This window comes from Camelina sativa, chromosome 14, assembly GCF_000633955.1.
Source record: "Camelina sativa cultivar DH55 chromosome 14, Cs, whole genome shotgun sequence".
In the NCBI taxonomy this organism is placed as follows: Eukaryota; Viridiplantae; Streptophyta; class Magnoliopsida; order Brassicales; family Brassicaceae; genus Camelina; species Camelina sativa.
In genome coordinates this window covers 23,354,393-23,360,392 of record NC_025698.1, presented here as the reverse complement: position 1 = coordinate 23,360,392, position 6,000 = coordinate 23,354,393, and the positions used below count along the sequence as shown (strand labels likewise).

The window sequence follows — 6,000 nt, the reverse complement described above, 5'->3', positions numbered from 1 at the left end:
AGATAGACATAGTAGTGAGAGCGACTAGCCAGCAATCTACAATTTATTGGCAAAGCAACTAACAAAACAGTATTGTGAGTATATTGGAGCGGTTCGAGGAATCATCTGGTCGTAATTTGTCACCCAGAGATATAAGTTCCTTGATCAACCACCACCATTCTTACCATTCTCCAGCAGACTCCAAAAGCAGTTTATTTTTATTCTTTGATATGGCTCCCACTTCACGACAACTTGGGTTCAATGTAATCCAGACATCAAACTTGTTTCAAAGTAGAGGTAATTCATAAGTTCTTTCCATTTTTTCTTTCTCTCTTCATTTGTGGTCACTCTGCTTTTTGTCTTTCAAAATGAGTAGAACTAACTACGAGAGACGGTAGCTTTATTACTTCTGTTGAAAATGTTGAGTCGTTTAGGGAGGGGTAAAGAAAGATATGCGAGTCTGTGTGCAATTATTTCAATGTATAAACCAAAGAAAATATTCTGGAAAGAAGCAAATCATTTTTCATGTAACTTTACTTATATCTTTCTTTGTCTTCTTCGCTCATAATTTTTTAATATAATTAAATGTCTTTCATTTTAATATCCAATTATTTTAGATTTAAATAAAAATACACCAATAATTAAAACATATTATTTTCATATTCACAATTATTTAAAAAAATCAAAATTCTAATTTTATTCCGATTATCTAATTAATTATTAAATTTTTAATATAAAACTCTGGATTTTCTATTAATCATATCAAACCGAAATTAACATCGGTTATCTATTTCTTTCCCTCTTCTTCTTCATCGAGGATATCCTCCTGTTTCTACAAATTTTCTAAAGAGATCAAAAGGTAATTCAAAAAGAAAAACATAAATAACCAAAAATTAAAAAAACTAAAAAGCAAAATTGCAAGATATGAAATCGGGTGAAGTCACCTTGATAGTTGCGAGCTGTGAAGAGGATAGAAGCAGTCTCATCACCAACGAGACACTTAGAGATCTGGGCAGGTCGGAGATGAGAGGAAGAAGCACCACCAGGCTTATGACAGTCAAAGTGTGGCCACTTGTTCTTGGTTTTAGCTGATCCACCTTCACGAACACCGGTTTCCTCTTCTCCTGCGGCGTCTGCTGCTGTGGTTGGTTACGAGACGGAGGCGGCGGGTTTCTTCCTTGTCGCCGCGGCGGAAGCGGTCCGTTTTTTTGCCATGGTATGTGCTGGAAATTATCGTTGATGGTGTTTGACGCTATTGGGACTGAGGTAAAATCTCGAAACAACAAAATCTCTTTCTTCTTCGATCTCTTTAGAGATTTTGTTCAAAAGGGAGACGAAAAAGAAAGAAATAAATAGATAACTAGGATTAATCCCGGTTTGATATAGTTAATAAAAAACCGAAAATTTTAAATTAAAAATTAATAATTAATTATATAATCAGAGTAAAATTGGAATTTTAATTTTGTTGAAAAATTATAAGTATGAAAATAACAACATTTATTATTTTAGGTTTTAAACAACACGTTTTAATTATACAGTATATTTTTATTCTAATCTAAAATAATTAGGTATTAAACGTTCAAACAAAAATAATTTGGGATTTTTGTTTTACATTTTTCCCTTTGAAAATCATAGACGGAGAACCATTTACATTTGTTTTTACATCTACAAACATATTGAAAACTGCTAAATGGGTAAACTAATTATTTTTTTTCTCCCTGTTGGTTAGACTTAGTGCCTAAATGTGGAAGACATAACATCGTGCGTGTTCTAAAGAAAATAAAAAAACCTCGAATACGTTGGTAAGCGAAATTAAACAGTAGATGAACTGAATTGAATAAAAGAGGAATATCTTAAAATTATTATATTATTGTATAGATACCCATTATTAGCTTATTAGTATACTTGGTGTAAGATCTAAAACTCTAATGTTGTACCAGTGTATATATACTAGGTTTGACTCCATAGTACACCACATACAATTTTTTTAGAAAAACTTTTGAATATATTATAAATTGATCAAGTTTCTTTGAGTTTTAGTATAAATGTTACATTGTTATATATGTGTTCTCACAGTAATTAATAAAAAGGTTAAGATAGATATTCATTATATATTAAAATAACTCAAATGTGAAATAATCTATATCCGAATATACTTGTTTAGTTACAAATATCCTAAGACAATTTTTAATATATATCCGTTTATAAAAATTCTAATCACATTATATACTAAAAAATCTAAAATTTTATTAACTTTATATATTAAATAGTAATTAAAATAATTAAATATAAGATTGAGTAAAAATGAAAGGAGAATTATATTTTAATCTAATATATTGATTTAAATTAGATAGATATATTTTAGGAAATTAATATTATCAAATAAGGAAATGATTGTGTTTGGTTGTAAGGATTGAAGAGAATTTAGTTGAGTCTTGTTTGGATATAAAGATAGAGTGATGATACAAAAATGTACTTTAAAAATGTTAAGATAGATATTATATCATATGTAATATAGAATAACGGAGAGAACGATTCCCTAAAATCAGTTTTTTCTAACATAATACAGTGAATTAAAGTATTGTCCGATGTTATTTTTCATGTTAAGAAAAATATATTGTAGCTTATAAATTGCATTTCGCTAAAGAAAACTCATAACGTAAAATGATGGAAAAACATACTCTCTTTATTTTGTTATTATACTCCCTCTGTTACTAATTAATTCATTTTAAACTTTCAATATATATTAAGAAACACACATCAAAAGTTTATTATAAATGCATTAATTTTTTGTGATTTATATTTTTCTACAACTCTAACCCAATAGTTCGTAGTTATTTTTCGTTGAGATTTACAATTCATCATCCATAACTATTAAAAAATACATAGTGAAATTAAAAAATACATCTTTTTGAAACAACTTTTTTAGAAAATGGATTAACAAGAAACAAATGGAGTATGTGATTTAACTATATAAGACGGTCTCACACATTATATTTACCGTTTGTTAATAAATAATATTTCCTCTCTTTTACAAAGAATGTCATTATACATTTTCAATGCATTTTTTACACTAAAAATTTTAATTTTACTTTTAATCTAGAATTAAATTAACTCATTAACCACTTATTAAGTAAGTGTATATATATATAAATTTTAATGTTTTCTTAATTTGCGTGAATGTGATACTCTTTGTAACAGAGGAAGTAAATTTTTTCGTTGGTTGAGTGTATACAAAAATATAAAGATAAAACATATGTGAGATTATCTTTGGTTGAGTGTATATAATGCAGATTATGGGAGCTTCCAAGTTCCGGCGTAGACTTTCTCCACTTCATGCTGAAGTGAAAGCTTTTTTTGGGCTATGCCATGTCTACATGGATATAGATTTCTACACATACTATTTAGATTTGGTGAATATGGTATATTTCCCGTCTGATTAGCTAGTCTTTTCAGCTTATCTCGAAGACATCAAGGTGGACATGGAAGAATTTTCAAGCTTCTCTTTGTCCCTAATCTCTAGGAATGCAAATGTGCTTGCAGATCAATTGCATGTTGTTACTCAACCGCATTCTGTTACTTATGTAAAGATTCCCCACCCTCCAATTGGCTCTTTCGAGATAATCTTATATTTTGTTATAAAAAAATATTATATTTTTGATATATTATTATATTTTGGGTATTTCAGGTACCCATTCAGCTTTTGGTTCTGGTTCAGGATCGGTTTTGGTTTTCGAGTCTAGTAATTGGATATGTTATTTTATCGGCTTTATGTTCTGCTCAATTCTCTTTTTATTTTGGGTCGGTTCCGGTCAGATTTTAAATGATAATTGAGTAATGACTAGTAGAATTTCATATTTAAATGATAATTAAGTAATGTTTTCTCAAACAACGATACAAGTACATTCTCCAGTAACCCAGGCATAATAATAATCTTTAGGACATTGATGCTTAGCTGGACAATCACTATCTTTCTTGCATAGCTTATTGGTCGCCTCAATCTCGAATTTTCAGAGCGGACACTGGCACTCTCCGTGAGTCCTTATACATTTCGCATTTTCATCGGAACATCGCACCACACACTCGTTTGTTGTCAGACATGATGCATCATTGAAGTGTACTCCAAAGATATTTACTTTTAGGGGATCACAATGGCACTCCCCGTGACTTATACATTTTGCACCTTCATCGGAACATCGCACCACACACTCTTCTGTTGTCTTGCATGATGCATCATTGGTTTGTACTCCAAAGATATTCACCAACAATGTACCTATTAATTGCAAACACATACCATATTTAATATTTGATTCGGTTTTATAGATCGACTAATCAAAAGTTCAGATATATATATATAAGCTAACATGAGAGACAGAGAACAAAAATGATGATCATTGTTGTTCTTGATGCCGCCATGTTTTTGCGTTAACGTTTTTAATATGAGGATGAGTTTATGATTTAGAGTTTATAAAGATGTTTTGATATCTTCACATGGTGGTTTGATGCTTAAATATTATGACTTTGATGGTAACTTGCATAATCGCCTAATGGCGTTTTGTAATGCGACTATGCAAGTTTTTTTTATCATTCATGATTCTTTACCAAAATTTTTTAGAAAACGTAAAAACGTAAAAACTCAAACTTGCGTTTTTTCTTAACAAAATAACATAAAGATTGATTTTGCAAATAAATGAGTTTTATCAGTTTTTTTTACCTAAACCATTTTTTTAAAAATTTCACATATTAAACTATCAACTACTTGAATTAAACTGTTGGGAAATTAATGCCAACACAATTGATATATGTCTATATTTTGTCTCTCCCTAGCATATATTTATCATGCATTTAGCTAGGATAACTCATTGTTTTGCATCATTTTCTAGTTCTTTCTATACACTTTGCATGTCTAGGTAGTTCTTGCATCATCCTTGCATACATTGTGCATTTCGGAGTATTTCACTCAACCCATCCGCTGCACAACACTCCCGGAACCGTCTCTCGAACCAATCTCACAACCCCGATCGAGCCCCTCTCTCGAGCCAGTCTCATCCGCTCGATCGAGTCACCCCGTTCGAGCTGTTCTACTCGAGTGGGATTTAGCTTTCGACATCTTCATAAAAGTTGTAGGGAATTGAGTCATCTTTCCAACGCCATTTATTTCAAGCCAATCGGAGGTGCGGTTCAAGAGTTATCATCGTTTTAGTGGATGCGTATACACCCAGCTCGAGCCAAAACCACTCTGGATCGAGCCAACACCACTCTGGTTCGAGCCAACACCCCTCTACTCCACCCAGTCGACCTTGCTCGAGACAGCCTCACCACGCATCATTCGACCTCACTCGAACCATCTGGGTCGAGCCACTGGACGCACACCGACTCGTTCACACATGTCAGGAAGATGTTCCGTCTTACACGCTTCAGGAGATTCCCAAACCGACTCTTCACCTTGTCGTTTTAAGTTTTAGGGATTTACATGTTTTTACTATAAATAAAGTCTTGGCTGAAGACACCTTTTTATCTCGTTCTTATTTTTAAGGTTTTACCTAGCCACCAAAAACGTTCTTAGACTTTGTAATCCGATATCTTTGAGTTTACTGAGTTTTTGCATTTGATTTTTTCCGCAAGGTTGTTAATCTCATTTTATCTATCTTACTATGCTTGATTCAATGTTTTCCGAATTCGTATCCTTGATGATGATTTTCGGATCTGAGTAGTGTAGTAGTTCTTGAGGATGGGATATATTAGGTGGAGGATCTTAGGATGTAGGGTGTTTAAGCTTGATTTGTATGATCCCTTATGGACTAGAGTTACAAATACTAGTTTCTCTCTGATCAACTGGAACTAGGTCTTAGACATTTCCACACCCAAAAGATGTTTGATGAAATGTCTGACCAACTAGTGCCAGAGACTTACGTTCCTAGCCTAAGAGATTAGTTGTCTAGGATGTTTGTTGACGTGAATGAACTTGTTTTTCATGCCATGCTTGATCATGTTTCTCTAGCAAGAGCTAGGTTTGGAAGT

At 32.2% G+C, this 6,000-nt stretch overlaps 1 long non-coding RNA gene across 1 annotated transcript; it reads right to left on the bottom strand.

Moving 5' to 3' along the window:
• Positions 3,822-4,435, bottom strand: LOC104742250. The gene is made up of 2 exons (XR_760491.1): positions 4,344-4,435; positions 3,822-4,252 (listed from the first exon to the last, which is right to left on the bottom strand). It is a non-coding gene; the product is annotated as an uncharacterized LOC104742250 (long non-coding RNA).